Genomic DNA, 20,329 nt, shown 5'->3' on the forward strand with positions numbered 1-20,329 from the left:
GTCACCGTGTGGTGTGACTTCACGGCGATGTTCATCATTGGGCCATTCTTTTTTTGAACAGGTTGGCGCTCAAGGACCAAAGATGTGCAGTGTGACTAGGCAGCGTTACTGCGGTATGCTTCACGAGCATGTTATACCCGCCCTACAGGAGAAAATGGTTCAAATGGCTCTGAGCTATTACACGTTCTGAAAAATGCGTCGTTAGGGCTAGGATTAGGGATCCCGTACAACCTGTACGTGTTGTGATGGACGTAAAGTATAACGAAGTAACGCATTTTTCGCTATCATTGAAACATTGTTGCACTCATAAAAGAACGCTGGCTATTCGTACTACCGCAAACACAGGTGTGTAGTGTAATAGGTGATGGAAGTATAGGAGTTCATTTAAGCTATTTGAAGCTGTACGATAATTTTGAATCCACGAGTATACCAGTTGAAATCTGAGAACGGGACAATTCATTTCTCACGACTCGTGTACGAGTACAAAGATACGACATTCTTTTCGTGACAGACTCGATTTGACGCCTTAATATTACGAATATTGGATTACGCGGAGGAACGGGCGTCGGTGAATGTCAGAGCAGTTCTCGAGGGCGTGCGGCCGCGCCGGCAGCGGAGGCGAGCAGTGACGCGAGCGTGCCCGCAGGCGCTGGCGGCGCGGTCGGCGCTGGCGCGCCAGTGATGCGCGTGCTCGCCGGCGCGCTTTAATGTCGGATGGCAGCGGCGGCGGCGCTGGGCTGAAGGCCGCCATCACGGCGCCGCACTCGCGCCTTGCGGGGGGCGGCGCCAGCCCGCCCCCCGGCTCCGGCCCCGGCGTCGGCGCGGGCGCTGGCGGCAGCCCCTCCTACAAGGACATCCGCGTCCTCAACAACCTGCTCGACGATCTCAGCAAGCTGGACGCCGACGCCGAGCGCGTCGAGCTGCGGCGGCGCGGCTCGGAGCAGCGGGAGCCGGCCGACAGCGACGCTCTGCTGGAGCCGCCAGGGCGCGCCGAACAGGTACGGGAGGGCGGACGTTCGTGCTGCTTTACGTCGACTCGCTCGCTGTACCCACCAGGTTTGAGGGACCTAAAGGGATAATTGAAAGCTTCTGTGTACCACCATTTGAACTTAAAGCTGTACTAGAACTTCTGGGGCAGACACTTATACTTTCAACTAGAGAAAGTTTCAGCTATATGGCGGATGTATCTCCTGAGGGTCGTCAGGCGCATTGTTTCTGGTGCTGTGGTAGAAATTTTCAGTTTTGTTGTTGCTATGTGTAGATGGAGTCAGCCCAAACAAATACCGCTCATCGTGTGTTTCGTGCGATGCCCATCGTCGATGGAAAACGTTGCTGTGTTCTTTGTTAGAAAGAAAACGTTTAAGCGGAATTGTATGTGCCTATTCAGATTAGTCTAACACGATATTCACCGTAACGATGTAATTTAAATCGGGCAGCTACACACGAATAATAACCTGTATCCGATCAACGATTGAGCATTGCCGCTTTATAATCATAGACAGAGAGCGCACCACCGATGGCACTGGAAAAAGCATAAGAAACGGTTCGAGCCGGGCTACAGACTGAATTAGAGATTAGTCTAAAGTAGATATAGATGTACGACACGTAGGCTCAGTGCTAATACAGCAGGGTACTATACCGCTTTCAAGACGTCAAGAGGTACTGCGAAAATGACTTGCCCGTCTCGGGTGCACGCTGCGTCACGTTGTCTGCTTGTTACCACTATGGCTAGCGCTGCTTGTCGCACCACGAGTGATGGTAAAGTATCATATTTTGCTACTCCTGTTAACAAATATCATTGAGCCGAATATTACTGTGGACGAATTTGGGATCTCTCTATCGAACGGGCACGTAAAAGTCCTTTCTAAAAACAATTTGCTTGTAACAGGAAACAATGAGGCGTTTTTCTGAGACGATGCCTCTGTGCACACATTGTGAAACGAAATTGTAAATATCTGCAGAAATACCAAAAACGACGAGGTGACCAGAGACGAAACACAAATTCCGATTGTGGAAGGATGAGGAAGGAAACTGGCCGTGGCATCTCGAGGGAACCATCCAGAATTTTGCCTTGAGTGATTAGGGAAGTCACAGAAAACTCAAAACTGGATCGCCGGACGGAGCTCTGAACCGTAGTCTTCCCGAACATGAGTCCAGTGTCCTAGTGCAACCTACCTCAGTCGAAACATCAATCAGTCTTAAAAGAAAAGAGAGAATCAGTGTAGTCGGATTGCTATTAAGACGATAGCCTCCTTCGGCACATTTAAAATATCTCCTCTGAATTATCACGAAAGCATAATCCTTTCACTACCATTAATCGGTCATTGATAACGCCTGGGGAAGGCGCTTAGGAAACTCGGGTGAGAATATTGGTGAAAATGACGCGATGAGACAAACTAAACTTTTATCATGAACATTTATTCTCATAAAAATGATGTTAACATACAAGAAGCAACAGCCTACTATTAACGTTAGGCAGTGCCTGATTAATTCATGACGAAACAGTAACTGGAAATCACGATAGATACCAAAAGGACTCCTATTTGTTGAATCATATATGAACTTCAAGGAAACGAAGGACTCGGTCAACACACTCTTAACTGGAGCCACACAGAAAATGTTAAAGATGGGTGAAAGTTAGACCATCACCGTACACATGCAATTACGGCAAAGAGGTTCGTAGAGCCTGACCTCAGGTTAACAGTAAATGAGATAGGCTTACGTATAGGATGCAGTAAATGATCCGAAGAATATTCACTCGCAAATACGAAAGTAAAAGCCGATGTGGCTGAGTAAACTAATAAGGGTAGCAAGTGTGCGAATCATCATAAACGATTGAAAATTGAATAAGTAACTAACACACATACGAAAAGTATTAAGAGAAATACACTAGTGTCGATTAAATACTGAATAGTAGAAGCTGAGGACTCGACCCGCTCGTAGCAAACGTGATACACACGAACAAAGCAAGTTTCAGAAATACAGAAATGCGGGATTCATTGCACACGGAAAAACAAATTAAACACGGAATTCGATATAACAAAAATTACGGCATCAGGTAAAGATTAAGCTGATGGCCCATTGGAACTAACAGGAACACATTAATCCAGTGGGACAAAGAACACGGCCGCGCGGGATTAGCCGAGCGGTCTGAAGGCGCTGCAGTCATGGACTGTGCGGCTGGACCCGGCGGAGGTTCGAGTCCTCCCTCGGGAATGGGTGTGTGTGTTTGTCCCTAGGATAATTTAGGTTAAGTAGCGTGTAAGCTTAGGGACTGATGACCTTAGCAGTTAAGTCCCATAAGATTTCACACACATTTGAACATTTTTGAACAAAGCACACGCTTAAAAGTTACGAAGAAACTCGAATAATTATTGAAACGGTAGCAAGAAAAAGGATTACACGCACAAGGAGAGACAATTTCACACGCGTTAACACTAGAGGAAGAACTATTCTCACATAACTAAGTCTCACGAAGTATCTCACACTTCCACATCAGAGTTCCAGTGGAACAAAGCGACTCCCTGAATAGTGTAATAGATAACGGAAATCCTATTATTCCCTACAATAAATAATGGAAAATGATTCCGAAGACAAGCGGCAAAGGAAACAAATACTCCAGTTAGGCTAATACATACACATCATCATAACGATTCTGAGTTACCAAGCTCGCGCTTAACCTACGATGTGCACTCACCGGACATAGCAGCACACAGTACCTGAGCACAATTGCTGACCAGAGAGAGCCCCCAGGCAAACGTAAATGACCAAAGGGGTCCTTCCCATCAACCTAACCAAATTCGAACAACTTACGCAGAGGGGACAAAACTCTCTGTCTTGATCAAGAAACTGTAAGGTGTTTATACTGCCACCACGGCAGACAGCAACCGCTACACTACAACCACATTGTAAATATAAAGCACACGCACGCATTTACTCACTACTTCATGCAAGAGAGGAAAGGAAGGAACATAGGAATATAGTATACAAGTATTGTAAGATAGCGATGTAGGTTATGTGGGAAAAAATGGATAAAAATTATACATTCGTAAACATAATTTAAACTGATGCAGAACACGTGTCGTTTGCACCATAACATCAACTATGGTCGAAATAATGTATTCCACTGATTAGTCTTCCCCCAGGTAAAATTAAGAAGCTCATCGAAAATCAGAGGTGCTAATATGAGATGCAATAAAAGGGCAAACGAAGCCAAATCTCGTGAATCGGTCATGACATAGAAGTTTTAACACCCTTAGGACATCAGTAGAAACTGAAGTGAATTAAAAGCAGGAACAAATCGTAAGAAAGGGAGATAGTTGAATTCTCAACTTCGAATAAGTTCGGTACACATTTTTCGCGGATGACACATAAGAAATAAACCGGAGGCTGTAAAATGTAAACCGCTGAAGTGATCGTAATGCCATTGCCTACGGAAGAAGTGGTGGTCTTACTAAGAGCACTGAGGCCCCAAACTCGCCACTAGAGGGACATAGGCGCACACCAACATGACAAAAAGTCGAGCACGTGCACGCGTCGACCGTCCACTGCACTCAGTCTTGCTGAAAACAGAGAAATGGAGGCTTCAGAATAAGAGCAAAGGGTGTTGTGCTTTCCCTGACAGCGGAAGGAGTGCAAGGATCGGAAATTCAGCGAAGAATGCCCTAGTGTGCGAAGAGCTCTGCGTATCTGTTGCTACGCTCAAGGCGTGGCACAAGTGATTCAAGTAAGGACGGATGTCATTCGCCGATGGCGCAAGACCTGGAACGCTGCACTGCATTACCGATACCATTATCCAGCATTTATTGAAGACCGGCAAGTTACCGTCACAGTCATTGCCCCAGAGGTCGAATTGAGCGTCGGAATTGCAACTGACATTCTGTGCTCTAAATACACTTGTACCATTCTTCTATGAATTTCCGTTCACCGCGCTCTTTCCGTTATAAGGAAACGGGCTACATGCTCCTCTTTTGAAACTTCCACTCCTCTGTTTTCAGCACTACTGACAAAGGAAGATGTCAGACATATCCAACTGATCCCTCTCGTATTTGGCAGGTCGCTTCCGTACAACCGAAAATGAATCACTCTTAAGTTATTTCAGGTCAACAATCCCTCACTTTTGAGAAAACCACCCGTAAAGCTCATGACTCACAGTCGCTTCAAATTGGACGGCATCGATAACTAACTGAACGCCGGCCGCAGTGGCCGTGCGGTTCTAGGCGCTACAGTTTGGAGCCGGGCGTCCGCTACGGTCACAGGTTCGAATCCTGCCTCGGGCATGGATGTGTGTGATGTCCTTAGGGTAGTTAGGTTTAATTAGTTCTAAGTTCTAGGCGACTGATGACCTCAGAAGTTAAGTCGCATAGTGCTCAGAACCATTTGAACTAACTGAACACTGAGCATTTTGCCTTATTATACAGGGTGATTCAAAAAGAATACCACAACTTTAGGAATTTAAAACTCTGCAACGACAAAAGGCAGAGCTAAGCACTATCTGTCGGCGAATTAAGGGAGCTATAAAGTTTCATTTAGTTCTACATTTGTTCGCTTGAGGCGCTGTTGACTAGGCGTCAGCGTCAGTTGATGCTAAGATGGCGACCGCTCAACAGAAAGCTTTTTGTGTTATTGAGTACGGCAGAAGTGAATCGACGACTGTTGTTCAGCGTGCATTTCGAACGAAGTATGGTGTTAAACCTCCTGATAGGTGGTGTATTGAACGTTGGTATAAACAGTTTACAGAGAATGGGTGTTTGTGCAAAGGGAAAAAGTTCTGGACGGCCGAGAACGAGTGACGAAAATGTAGCACGCATCCAGCTAGCATTTGTTCGCAGCCCAGGAAAATCGACTCGCAGAGCTAGCAGAGAGCTGCAAATTCCACAATCAACTGTATGGAGAGTCCTACGAAAAAGGTTAGTTATGAAACCTGAACGTAAACTACCCGAGGCGATGGATCGGCCGCCAGGCAGCCTGTGACAGAGCACTTCACCACTGGCCTCCAAGAAGCCCTGATCATACCCCCTGCGATTTTTTCTTATGGGGGTATGTTAAGGATATGGTGTTTCGGCCACCTCTCCCAGCCACCATTGATGATTTGAAACGAGAAATAACAGCAGCTATCCAAACTGTTACGCCTGATATGCTACAGAGAGTGTGGAACGAGTTGGAGTATCGGGTTGATATTGCTTGTGTGTCTGGAGGGGGCCATATTGAACATCTCTGAACTTGTTTTTGAGTGAAAAAAAAAACCTTTTTAAATACTCTTTGTAATGATGTATAACAGAAGGTTATATTATGTTTCTTTCATTAAATACACATTTTTAAAGTTGTGGTATTCTTTTTGAATCACCCTGTATATGGGGTTCACAAACGCATGTATTCCTATAAATCGAGGAAAGAACCTTCTATTACTGTAGCTTATATACCTCTTAGGTAAACGCCGCGCAAGGAAAGCGCAGCTGGCGTAGCGACCAGGGTACCTGTATTCGATTCCGAAGTTCATTCATTTTTTATTTATTTTGTTTTCCGTTTCGAAATTGGTAAGGATAAAATGGTTGATCAGGTAAGTAAATTAATAGTAAATAACAACAAGATAGGCAAATATATCTCAAATGATTTGGATTAGAAAGGAACTAAAAATTTAATCCTGCTCGCTGTACACTGCCTCTTTCACTCACTGTGTCACATGTCCTCAGTTTCTTTCGAACAAGTGGACGGATGGTATTTATCATATAAGTATTCGAAGAAAATATGTTAGTGACACCAAGAACATCTGAAGAATGCAATCTTCGCTCAACTACATCGTTTCTTCAAAAGATTCAGCGCAATACGGACTCGGTTTACATTCAAAAATATTTATTTTTCTGGAGTTAATTTTGATGCCTACCACGCATACGATAACGTTGCCTGCAAAATCGGTGCTGAAAACTCATCATGAATTATGCTGAGAATCGTTATTGCATCCGCGCGATTGTGCAATTCCCACTGCGTTTCCAGAGGTAGATACAATTTTAAGCCTCAAAATAAAGTTAGCGAGAAAAATAAACATCACATGGGTGGCATGCAGGTGTACAGTTTAGCGGTATTTATTCTGCCGTGCAAGTCGATTGATCCTCGTCATCTGTAAACATGCTATCATACGTGACGGTATTAGTTTGTCCTCCCAGGAATCCAGTATCAGGTAAAATTTTTTACCAGCAACGTATGGTTTACAAATTTTCTTAAAATATATTTTGTAAATTTAATTTGTCATTTTCCTGGATTTGGAGCGAGTGACAAACATTATTTAACAAATCCATAACACGATTGACCTTTTGTATCCCCCGACGACGAAATTAGTCGGTAGTTTCTTATAATTAAAACTTTAGGCAACAGTTTTACAGACGTTATGAGGGAATATTGTATCGTGTACTAATGCGTTATTTCATGTATATTACCAACTGCGATAAGGGTTAGTTTTTTCTCGTATGGGGTAACGTGTGACGAATGCTCGTCTTCGCAGCTGTCTTTTTCGGCATTGTTTTCATACAAAGATGCTTAAAATTTTTATTCTTTACTAATCCAAGACATTTGAGAAATTTATCTTCCTTCATTTTTATCATTCCATTTGATTTAATTACCGTATTAATCCTCTTACTCCTACCAAGTTTGAAACGAAAAATAAAACCAATGGAAAAAAATGAATGCATTTGGGAATCGAACACAGGTTCTACGCTGCCCAGGCAGATGCCTTAGTCGTTTAGCCAGCGACGTGTTCGTTGCACAGCGTTTACCTTGTGGGTACAATAGCTGCAGTCAAAAAAGTTTCTTTCCTTGCTTTCTGGGAAAATATGCGTTTGCGATCACTATATATGCGATGGAAAATCCTCAATTTTCTGTTGTCTATCGATATCGTGAAATTTGAGTCTATTGCGCGTCATGAACTTTCCAGCGGTTTTCTAAAAAACAGAGGGTTGTTGATCCAAAATATTTTAGTCTTTATTTTTACGCGACCTGTCAAATATGAGCCGAATCGATTTCCCGTTTGAGGCCTTCGCTTTGTGGGCACAGTGGATTATAGCAACCACCGAGGAGTTGAGAAGACAGTCCGGAGAGGCCTGAAGGGTGGGAACGTAGCGTAGGCTCTCTCTGCCCGCGTCCTCCTACCTGTCGACACGCACTCCTGACTTATGTCCGTCGTATCTTAGTCGTGATGGCTCCTTCTAGCCGCTGGCGGCCTGCTCACCTTCCCTAGGTGTGCCTATTGAATACAGTATATGAAATAAAGAAGATTGTATACCTGTATATGGTTCAAATGGCTCTGAGCACTATGGGACGTAACTTCTGAGGTCATCAGTCCCCTAGAACTTAGAACTACCTAAACCTAACTAACCTAAGGACATCACACACATCCATGCCAGAGGCAGAATTCGAACCTGCGACCGTAGCGGTCGCGCGGCTACAGACTGTATCGCCTAGAACCGCATGGCCACTCCAGCCGGCTGTATACCTGTATAATTCACAATTCAAACTATTCCTACTTTAAGGCCACTCCCTCAGCCTATTCTATTGGCAGTATAATGGCATTGAAGTAACATTAATAAAGATCTAAATCAAATACTGAAAGCAATGCCCTTAGCATAAATAATGAAGAAAGCAGAAGAGAGCAAATGATAAACTTCATGGAAACCAGAGTGAAGTGCTTTTGACTTAAAGCAGGCTTTTGAATATGTTACTTGTTACATGTGCGGAGAACTAGGCGTTAGATGCAATGTATCACTAAAAAGAGGTTCTCGTGAGAAAATCGAATAACTGAAAATAAAAACAAATTTAAATACCAGAACACATACATATTAAAGTTCTTCATTTGTGTGTCCATATTGTCCGTAATTACTTTACAATTCTTGAGGGTATTTTTGTTCTGTCGTTGCAACTACAAAAATGTGTGATTTTCTTTCACCAGACGCGTTTCGCTTTATCATCAGTGGTCTGTAATTAAGTTATTGATCTTTTGATTTTTTTCCATCTTAAAGCAAATCACTATGTAAATAACTTAATTACAGACCACTCTATAAAGCGAAACGCGTCTGGTGGAAAAAATCGCGCATTTTTGTAGTTGCAACGAAAGAACAAAAATGCCCTCAAGATATATTAAAATTATTGCTTTTCTGTACATGTCACCTTTCAAGTAGTTAGTATAGCACTACAGCTTTCCTACTCCACCGTAGCTGCCTTTTATACCTTTCTGGACTAGCTGGTCGATAAGGCGTGAACGTTAGCCTTCCTTTCGTCTTTGTAACAATAAAATATTCCTTTTGGAAAATCCCATAACATAGTCTGTGTTGAAATGTTGTGATCTGTGTTGAAATATGCCAGCTGGTGTGGCCGAGCGGTTCTAGGCGCTTCAGTCTGGAACCGCGCGACCGCTACGGTCGCAGGTTCGAATCCTGCCTCGGGCATGGATGTGTGTGATGTCCTTAGGTTAGTTAGGTTTAAGTAGTTCTAAGTTCCAGGGGACTGATGACCTTAAAAGTTAAGTCCCATAGTGCTCGGAGCCATTTGAACCTTTTTTTTTTTGTTATTCGTATTTGTTTCTTGGCGGTGTTACGTTCGCTCTTTCTGCGTCTCCAACCCGCATCGATTAGTTTTCTGGCAAGGTGTCACTAAATGAGGTACTGGATCGCGAAGGTTGCTTAAGTTGAAGCCTCCGCTTTTTTCATCTGGTGTGTCGTGTGTGGTGACAACAGTCGAGAAGAGGTATAAGGAGTACGAGTGACGGTCAGTAAACTCAATTGTTGTATGTGCATTATGATCCAGCTCGCAAAGAAGCAAATTTATAACTTTTAGTTTTGCGGTACTAAAAATTCCACACGGAATTTTACTTTCGCAAAGAAAAAAGGGAAGGAGGTTGGGTTTAACGTCCCGCCGAAATCGAGGTCATTAGAGACGGAGCACAAGCGAACTGTGCCTGATTGTGAATATTTGATATACCGGCATGATGAAGTCGTTTACGTTAGATAAGTACTCTGAGTAAATTATTTGGTGAACTCTTAGTTAGTGAGAGCAGCTCATTCGTTTTACAAATGGGCCTTAAGGTACGTAACGATCGAGTGTTACCCTGTGAAACATTGCAAAATGTTATTAATTAAAATGAGTCAAACTCTTGCTGTCATTGACAACCTGTGCAGAGATCGACAACATTTTGGCATACGTAAAACAGGATATATTCATTCCATGTTACACATCACTTGCTTCAGAGTTGCTGTAATGTCTCTAAAGTCTTTACCAATACATTGCAACAATGTAGTAAAAGAAATAAAATGTTAAGTGGTGTGAAGTCTTTATGAAGAAGTTGGAGATCAGTATTTGAACTGCTAAAAGTAATTCAACAAATGTTAACTGTGCTCGACGCATTTCAGTGATAAAACAAAATGTTTTAAGTGTGTTTACATACTGCCATTCAGTTTATTATGAAACTATACTTAGGTGTGGGTGAATAATGACACTGTTTTATTTCTCTCATAGAATTTAAAATTTGAGTTGGTTCAAAAGGTAGTGCATGTTGCGTATAATTCAACGAACGTTTCGTAAAATACTTGGTCACTGAATGTGACAACCTACTACTCTCCTCCTTTACGACAGCTTTACGACGTGTAATTAGACAATGTACTAGCCTAGTGGTTTGGTCAACCATCGTCACTACATTAAGACTGTCAGTGCCATTTTATGTCTATCAACGATTAACCACATTGCCCGATGTGCTGATTCATGCAGTCCCACAAATGCTCAATAGGATTCAGACCTGGTGAGTCCCGGTCAGCGAACGTAGCTACATAGACCCGTGCCCCAATGAGACGAAAATGCTGGGAAGCTATAACTTCTGGGTCACTAGAGATAGGTGTCGTGTTCTCTTCCAAAGGCCTTGGTGGTTTAAGTTGTTGTAATACAAAGGTCCCTGTACTATACAGCTGTGAACGCCTGCGTCAATTACGAACACAGTACAAATGCAACACAAACGCATCCATGGAAATCCAGTGTCTTCACTATTGTAAATAACTTTTCGGACCAACAGTCTGTTTTTACACCGTTAATCGGACACTTTCCATCGTCGTTCCGCCAGACGAGTAGATGAAATATTTTGAGACGCAGATGACGGAATAGGCGTTTGTTGGAATGGGTCACAATATACATGAGTGTATGCACAGCATGATCATCACATATGCGTTTCGAATTTCCGATTAAGTGTTGTCTGGGAGGCTGTTTTGTAGTGTTGCCAATACTGCACGTACGTTTCACTCAACTTTCAAACCTTCTGTAAATCCTAAAAGGTGGGAAATCGGTTTTATGTCGTGTCTTCCATAGAAACTACAATTACTCGTTCAGAGTATAGAACTACATGGAAACAGATGTAGGACAGGTGTTAGAAGTATCAGACATCCTCGTGTTTAGTGTTGTTGTAACTGTCCTTGCTACGGTGGTGGTTCTGGTTGTGGTGGTGGTTGTCTTCACTCCGAAGACTTGTTTGATGCAGCTCTAGGCGCTAGTCACTCGTGTTAATAACTACTTCAAACTACATCCATTTGGACTTGCTTACTGTTGTCAAGCGGTGGTTCCCTCTAAAACTTTAGTCCTTTTCCCCCCGTCCCACGCCATAGAGACCACACACCACACACCACACACACACCACACACACACACACACACACACACACACACACACACACACACACACACACACACTTCCCTCCATTATCAAGCTGATTACTCCTGCTAGATGCCTCAGGATGTGTCCTATTCCACTCATCCATTCTTTTAGTCACGATGTGCTAAAAACGTCCTTTCAATACCTCTTCGTTTGTTGTCCGATGTACCCTTCGCTCTTCGACTTTCTTCTAAAGCACCACATTTCAAATGCTTCTATTCTCCAGTAGAGCTGCGTGTCCTATGGAAAAATTGCGACTCTGCCTTACCTTTGCTTTCAGCCGTTCACAATACCAACATAGTAAGGCAGTTTTGGGCCATTTTACAAGGCCCTTTCAGTCAGCCATTCGGACTGTAGCCCCTGCAACTATTGAAAAGGCTGCTGCCAAATGTTAATCTGCCATCTTTTCAGGTACCTGTCCGTTGGGGTTGGACCCACGTTAGGGCTACGTGTATCACTGAGGCACGCAAGTCACCCCAACCCGATAAGGCCCATGGGTCGTTGTGGGGGAACTTACTAGAGGACAGAACTGTTTTACAACTGTAATTTTTGCTTATAACAGGGACTGCCATTGGGGACATAATCAATCGTCTTCTTTACTACACACTCGCCAATCATACATGAAACGAAATTAATAATGCAGTAAATAGGAATTAATATTTGGCACCTGTATGTACATAATTTTGTAATATGTTTATTTGTGAAATCTGTAGTAGCTATTAGACTATTATTTTGATTTCTTCAGCCCTAAGCGTGCTGCAAATTGAGAAACAACAAAACGATGATACACAGGATGGGCAATATGATAGCGTACCTATAAGACAAATTAACCATAGAAGAAAAAGAAACAACAGATAGGATAAAATTATTTTAAATGAATACACTGAACTTTATACTGTGAGGTACATTAAACAATAGTCAAACCTTGAAAATAAACTGAAACACACAAATATGTGAATAGCGTCCCAACCCCAACTACTTCTACACTCCCCCAAACAGATCCACACGTAAAGTGCCTTCTCACCTGTCAAAAAGAATACCATTACTACCGATAATATCTCTCTCTCTCTCTCTCTCTCTCTCTCTCTCTCTCTCTCTCTCTCTCTCTCACACAGACACAGACACAGACACAGACACAGAGAGAGAGAGAGAGAGAGAGAGAGAGAGAGAGAGAGAGAGAGAGAGAGAACAGGAGTTGTAACATGTGACAGACATACACTTCTTCAAATCATGCACAACCATAATTCAGAACGGAGTAACTGAACTTACATGAGAGTAATAACATTCTAAAAAACGGAATGTTCAGTATCACAGACGTGCGAAGTGATATGAAACTTGAACTTGCCAGATTACGTATTATTTATCTATATCCATGAACGAAAACAAAGGGAACGTTCCACCCTTGCAGAAGACAATCTCGTTATACATTGTGGCACTGTTTATGTAAGGCAATGTCATTGTCTTACGCTGTTATTTCTAAAAATAACCTTCCCAGCACCGATTTCTTAGAGAATGGAATACTAACGAATTAAAGGAGAACGAGACGAAGTATGAACTCTGTTGAGACAGACTAAGAGAAAGCCTAGGCACTATTATAGTGAATCAGCAGGATGTTGTGAAGATGGAACCCAAACTAATCTTCCTCAAGATCGACTCTACCAGTTCTTCTGTAAATAATTAGTCACAGTATTTTGCAACCATGACTTATTAAACTTATAATTTAGTAATATTGACACATTCTCAGCACCAGCCTTTCTTTCGAATTGGAATTATTACATTCCTCTTGAAATCTGAGATTTTGTCAGTATCATATATCTTGTGTACCAAGTAGAATTGTGTTTTCATGGCAGATTGTCCCAAGGATTTCAATAAGTCTGAGGCACTGTCATCTACAGCTTCCAACATTTTTACGTTTTAGAGATTTCTTTATCGATTCCAATATCTTGTTTAACCATCGCGGCTTCTTTTCCGAATTTTTCGATTTTCTGATGCATTTCCTTCACCCATTTTAAAGTTAATGCACCCGTGTTTCACTGTTTGAAGTGTCGTTATTATGTTTTTATATTTATGTCAAGTCAGTCGGAGTTTTCAGTTCCACCAACTTGTGTAGTCCTAAGTTTCATATGCTTTCGGTTTTATTTTTGAAATTTCATCTGGCGTTTTATTTCTGCTTTGTTATGCTCATGATCACTGTCAGCACCTAGATACCTGTTGCAGGTCTGGACTTGATTACACACTCTTTATTTTTTCAAAATAGGATCTACCTCATATCTTGATCCCCTGGGATCTTCCTGTTTGCGTCCTGTTCAAGTGGTTGCCGAAAATTGTATTCATAACGATTAACTCGTAAGCAATGCAAAATAATATTGACGTTTCTCCCCTTTCTTTGCAGTGGCCGACAGTGATGTTTCCTCTTATTTTCTATTCCTTACGTTCACTGATGGGTGCATTGCTGTCTCCTGTTGTGATTACATTTTCATCCCCTTTGACATGTTTGACGAATTCATCAACATAATCATATACTTATTCACTTTCACGCTCATCTGCATTTTTGGAGAGCATGGATACATGGAAGATTAAAATGTCTGTTGGATATCTATTACACTACACAATTAGTTGGTTAGTTCCATCTACGTTTTATTCTCGATACAAATTTTAATGTGGAATGTGGACATCCGCATCTACATGGGTTCTTTGCAAATCACACTTAAGTGCCTGGCAGAGGCTTCAGCGAACCGCCTTCACGATAATTCTCTATTATTCCACTTTCGAACAGCGCGTGGAAAAAACGAACACCTGTATTTTCCGTGCGAGCTCTGATTTCCCCTATTTTATTATGTTGACAGTTTCTACCTATGATGGTGGGCACCAACTTGCATTCGGATGAGAAAGATCGTGATTGAAATTTCTCGAGAAGATCCCGACGCAATGGGAAACGCCTTTGTTTTAATTAAGTCCTCCCCAAATCCCGTATCATGCACGTGAGACACTCTCCCATTTCTCGATAATACAAAACATGCTGTTCTTTGAACTTTCTCGATCTCCCATCTCCTAAGAATCCCACACCACGCAGCAGTACTCCAAAAGAGGACGAACAAGTGTGGTGTAGGCAATCTCTTTAGCATATCTGTTGAATCTTCTAAGTGTGCTGCCAATAAAACGCAGTCTTTGGTTGCTTTCCCCATAACATTTTCTATGCGTTTTTCCAGTTTAACTTGTTCGTAATGCAACTCCTAGATATCTACCTCAATTTACGGCCTTTAGATTTGATTGATTTATCTTGTACCGGAATTTAAGCTGATTCCTCATGGCACGAATTTGGATGACCGCACACATTTCATTATTCAGCGTCAATTGCCAATTTTCGCACCATACGGATATCTTTTCTAAATCGTTTTGCAATTTGTTTTGATCTTATGGTGAATTTAGTTGACCATAAACGACAGCATCATCTGCAAATAACGAAACACGGCTGCTCGGATGGTCTCCTAAATCGTTTATACAGATAACGAACACCAGAAAGCCTATAACGCTTCCAGTTTCCGTCAGTTACTACGAATTGTGATCTCTCAGACAGTAAATAACGAATTTAGTTGCGTAACTGAGACGACATACCATAAGCCCGCAATTTGATTACAAGCCGTTTGTGAGATACGGTACCGACAGCCTGCAGGAAATCTAGAAACACGGAATCAATTTGAAATACCTTGTTGATAGCACTCCACATTTTGTGTGAGGGAAGTGCTGGTTGTGTCTCACAAGAACGATTTTTTCTTAATCCGTGTTGACAATGTGTCAACAGACCGTTCTCTTCAAGGTAAATTCAAATGGCTCTGAGCACTATGGGACTTAACTTCTGAGGTCATCAGTCCCCTAGAACTTAAAACTACTTAAACCTAACTAACCTAAGGACATCACACACAACCATGCCCGAGGCAGGATTCGAACCTGCGACCGTAGCAGCAGCGCGGTTCCGGATTGAAGCGCCTAGAACCGCTCGGCTACCGCAGCTGGCGAGCTTCTGTAAAAGGTCGCATATATTGGGGATTTTGCGTTCGATTGAATTTGGCATGCTGTTGTTTCTCCAACAGTGTTCTAATCTGTTTTTTCTTTCTTTCTTTCTTTTACCATGGAGAATCAGCTGCGTCGTTTGTTAATTTATTTGGTTAGGTTAGGTTAGGTTACTGTTGTTTAACGTCCCGTCGACAACGAGGTCATTAGAGACGGAGCGCAAGCTCGGGTTAGGGAAGGATGGGGAAGGAAATCGGCCGTGCCCTTTCAAAGGAACCATCCCGGCATTTGCCTGAAACGATTTAGGGAAATCACGGAAAACCTAAATCAGGATGGCTGGAGACGGGATTGAACCGTCGTCCTCCCGAATGCAAGTCCAGTGTGCTAACCACTGCGCCACCTCGCTCGGTAATTTATTTGGTATAAATCTTTTAATTGCTGTCGATTCTATGTCTTTGAATTCAAGCCGTATCTGGTCTACACTTACATTCTTAATTTGGAAGGAGTGGAGATTGTCTCTCAGGAAGGCGTCAAGTAAATTTTTATCTGCTTTTTTGAATAGATATATTTTCTTTTATTTTTGGTGGATTTGGAAGCTACGGCATTCAGTCTCGATACGTCAACCCTGTGTTCGCTAATCCCTTTATCCGTTTTGATGCTCGTTATTATCTCAGGCTTATTTGTTGCTGAATAACCATTTACTATTCGAATAGGATTATGAACTAATTGCTCGAAATAATTTTCGAAGAATGTGTTTAACAGAATTTCGGTTGATAATTTATGTGAACGTCCGGATTTAAACTTTATTTTCGTCACCATATCGAGGGCAAATTCAAGTCATCACTAACTATAATTGTGTGAGTGAAGTATGTGTTTGAAATTGAAATCAAGAATTCTTTGAACCTTTCAGCATTTATCTGAATTTGGAGATCGGTAAAAGATCAAATTATTTAATTTCGGTTGCCAAGAATGACCTCTACCCATACTAACTCAACGGAACAATCTACTTCAATTTCGCTACAAGATAAACTACTTCTAACAGCAACAAACAAGCACCCACCAACTCTTTTGCGTATCCTTTCTGAACACCGTCAGGTCCTTCCTACCACAATTTACAACTGTTATACCGATCGTTCCTATATCTACGTTCTTCCTGTGTTCAAGTTGCACCCTTTGGGACTAAATCCCTTTTTATGTTTCCCCGAGACTCTCTAACCTAAAAAACCGCCCAGTCACGCCACACAGCCGTGTAACCGACTCTTGCGTGAAATGAACTCATGACCTATTTAGCGGGACCCGAAACCCCACCACCGTATGGCACAAGTCAAGGAATCTGTAGCCTACACGGTCACAAAACCGTCTCAGCCTCTGATTCAGACCCTCTACTGGGTTCTGTACCAGAGGTCCAGAATCGGTCCTGTCGACTATGTTGCAAATGGTGAGCTCTTCTTTCCTCTCGCAAGCAAGACTGGCAGCCTTTACCATTTCAGATAGTCGCTCGAAACCGGAGAGAATCTATTCCACTCCAAAGCGACGCACTACATTGGTATCGACGTCAGCCACCACCTGCAGTTGGATGCACACTGTGCGCTTCATGGCATCTGGAAGGACCAGTTCCACGTCTGGAATGACTCCATCCGGTATGCACACGGAGTGCACGCTGGCTTTCTTCTCCTCTTTGGTAGCCATTTTCCTAAGAGACTCATAACGCGCCTAACACAGGAGTCCCAATTACAAATAATCCCACCGTCGGTGGCAACCCAGATCTTGGAGGCTGAGAAGTCTCCTCTGAAACGGGACAAGCGATTGCGTCTGGCTGAGGGACACTGTCAGCCAGAGATAGCAACTGGAACCGGTTTGTCAGACTGGCCGGGGAGACCTTACGTTCGACCCCCCAGTACGTCTTTCACAGCTTTCCACGCGCCGAACCGACTCCCCAATCGATCACGGGTGATAGATCAACCTCAATGCGAGAATAACTGGGCTGGCCACCGGGGCGGACTCTGACATGCTGGTCGCCCGTTGGATCCCCCATGGCCGGTCCACAGCAGTGATGCCCATCCAATGCAGCCTCAAGCTGTGTAACCGAAGCCAACAGTGCAGCAAAGTGTCACCAACGCTACTCGCATTCGCACACAGCAATCACATACCTTATCCATACTATAGACGATGGAAAAATACGCTACACAAACAAACGACTGTCGACAAGTGCTGCGAAACACAACTGTAGACACATAACGCAAGACCTGTGTCAAGTAAAGTAGATTAACAGGCAGAGATTAAAAAACTAAACGACGAATCACATAGGAGAGACTAAATAATTGGCTCCTTGTTAGGAACTTGTAGAATGTCACAAAATCTGTTACTTTTCGACAAGCGAAAACGCGAAAACTGTGTGCATTAAATTAACACGCAGAAATTCAGAAAAATAAACCACCAAAGCACACAGATGGTACTATACAATTCGCTCCTGGTCAGGATCTCGTAAAATGTCACAAAACTGGTTACTTCCCTGTTGCTGTTGTTTCTCGGCCGGCGGCTGCTGCTGCCTGACTGAAGAAAAGATTGTATAGACGATAAAGAAAGTATTTATATGGCTGCTTTCAGCCAATTTACATATTTGTAACTAACAGTTTATTTCTGTTCATGGATTCCTGTGGGTATGGAAACTTATCAAGGAGAAACATTTTATAAAACAGGAAACAAGCACCCTTTAGTCAAATTGTAACTTTTATTTCAGTGCACTATGCGGTTCAAACCCTAGAGCTCATTTTCAGGCGATTCATCCGTCCACCTCTTTCTTTTTTGTGTTTCGGTTACTACTGGTCCTCTTCAATAAGAGTACATAGGTACATTGCAAGATGACAAATTGTGACCACAATTTTTACACAAAACTGCAAAATTACTTACTGTTTCCAGCAGTAATTACTTTTTCTTAAGCGTAGTGTGCGTAGACATGCACTCTTAAGACAATAAAAAAAAAAAGCGACGCACCACGAAGGAGTTACGGAAATTGGTCACAAATTGATATTCATACAGGTATCGACGGAAGATGCAAAACAGTAAACTTTGGCTGCCTGTGGGTGAATGTGTGCCCGCATCTCGTGGTCGTGCGGTAGCGTTCTCGCTTCCCACGCCCGGGTTCGATTCCCGGCGGGGTCAGGGATTTTCTCTGCCTCGTGATGGCTGGGTGTTGTGTGCTGTCCTTAGGTTAGTTAGGTTTAAGTAGTTCTAAGTTCTAGGGGACTTATGACCACAGCAGTTGAGTCCCATGGTGCTCAGAGCCATTTGAACCATTTGGGTGAATGTGTGACGTTAGAGCGCATTTTCACCTTGCAACTGGCAACTACAGTAAACAGGGGACATGTCGATACCAGGGCATAAGGTCTTTGCATATTTCTTTCCGTGTATTCGATTGCACACTGACTGTGCCTTTCAGTCAGGAGCATGAAGAATATATGCACATGTCAGCATTTGAGAAAGGGAGTGTAGCTGGGCTCAAAAATCCAGTTGGAGTAATCGGCGAATCACGCATTTGAATAGTAGCGATGCCACTATACGACGATGTTGGCTAGAATGGGTGAACTATTGCCGAAGACAGCGTCAAGTAGGAGGCTACCCACATAGAGAGACAACAGAACGTGAGGAGCGAGCAGTCGTCAGAGACGCACTTATGGCCCCAGATTCATCTTCATCATCGATCCGACGTGCAACCGCGTCTTCAGTGACCACCATTAATGGGCGACTCACAGAAATGGGGCTGATCTCACGGCGTCCCTTGCGCCGACTACCATTGACCTCTGTACACCAAAAAGCCCGTTTGTAATGATGTCGGGCACGTTCGGAGTCGAATCTCATTGACTGGAGTGCAGTTGCCTTCAGTGATGAGTCCCGCTTCGAACTGATCCCCAATGGCCTCTTATCCCCTATCACCGGCGAAGACGTGTCTGGAGGTGCCCCGGACAGCGGTAGGGTACCAACCAGACTGTCGCCCGCCATACTGCCCAACAGTCAGGAGTGATGATCTGGTGTGCCATTTCATAGCAGGACCCGTTTGGTTGCCATCCGCGGCACTTTTACGGCATATCAATATGTCGACGATATTCGACGCCCCGTTTTGTTGCCCTTTATGGCAAGCCGTCTTGGGCTTACATTTTAGCAAGATAACGCTCACCCGCAGATGGAAAGAGTTTTTGTTGCTTGTCATCGTGCTCGCCAAACCCTACCTTGGCCAGCAAGCTCAACGAGTCTCTCCCCAGTTGAAGACGTTTGGTGCATTATTGGGAGGGTCCTCCCACCAGATCGGGACCAGTCATTGGACAGAATTTGGCACGATATCACACAGGGGAACATCCAGTAGCCCTATCAGTCACTGCCAAGTCAATAAGTGCTTGCATAAGGGACAGAGGTGGACCAACGCTTTACTGACTTGTTCAATTTGTGAAGCTCTTTCTCTTGAATTAATCATAGAATTTTCCTGAAATTGTAATCATTTGTTTGTATATGCATGTACATCACATATTCCAATTTCCATCCCGGATAATCCCTTCGTGATGTGTCGGGTTTTTTGTCTTAGTGTATTTCCATACATATACACACTTTTCTCCTCACAGCACATTTACGTACGAAAGTCAGACAAGTC

General features: G+C 43.1%; 1 protein-coding gene across 1 annotated transcript in view; it reads left to right on the top strand.

Annotated features, from left to right (window-relative positions):
• The first annotated feature begins 973 nt into the window (after positions 1-973).
• Positions 974-20,329, top strand: part of LOC126248621 (potassium voltage-gated channel subfamily H member 2) — a 963,280-nt gene continuing 943,924 nt past the window's right edge. The window contains exon 1 of the mRNA XM_049949786.1: positions 974-998. The gene's annotated coding sequence lies outside the window, so the exon portion shown is untranslated. The remainder of the gene's footprint in view (positions 999-20,329) is intronic.

This window comes from Schistocerca nitens, chromosome 3, assembly GCF_023898315.1.
Source record: "Schistocerca nitens isolate TAMUIC-IGC-003100 chromosome 3, iqSchNite1.1, whole genome shotgun sequence".
Taxonomy (NCBI): domain Eukaryota; kingdom Metazoa; phylum Arthropoda; class Insecta; order Orthoptera; family Acrididae; genus Schistocerca; species Schistocerca nitens.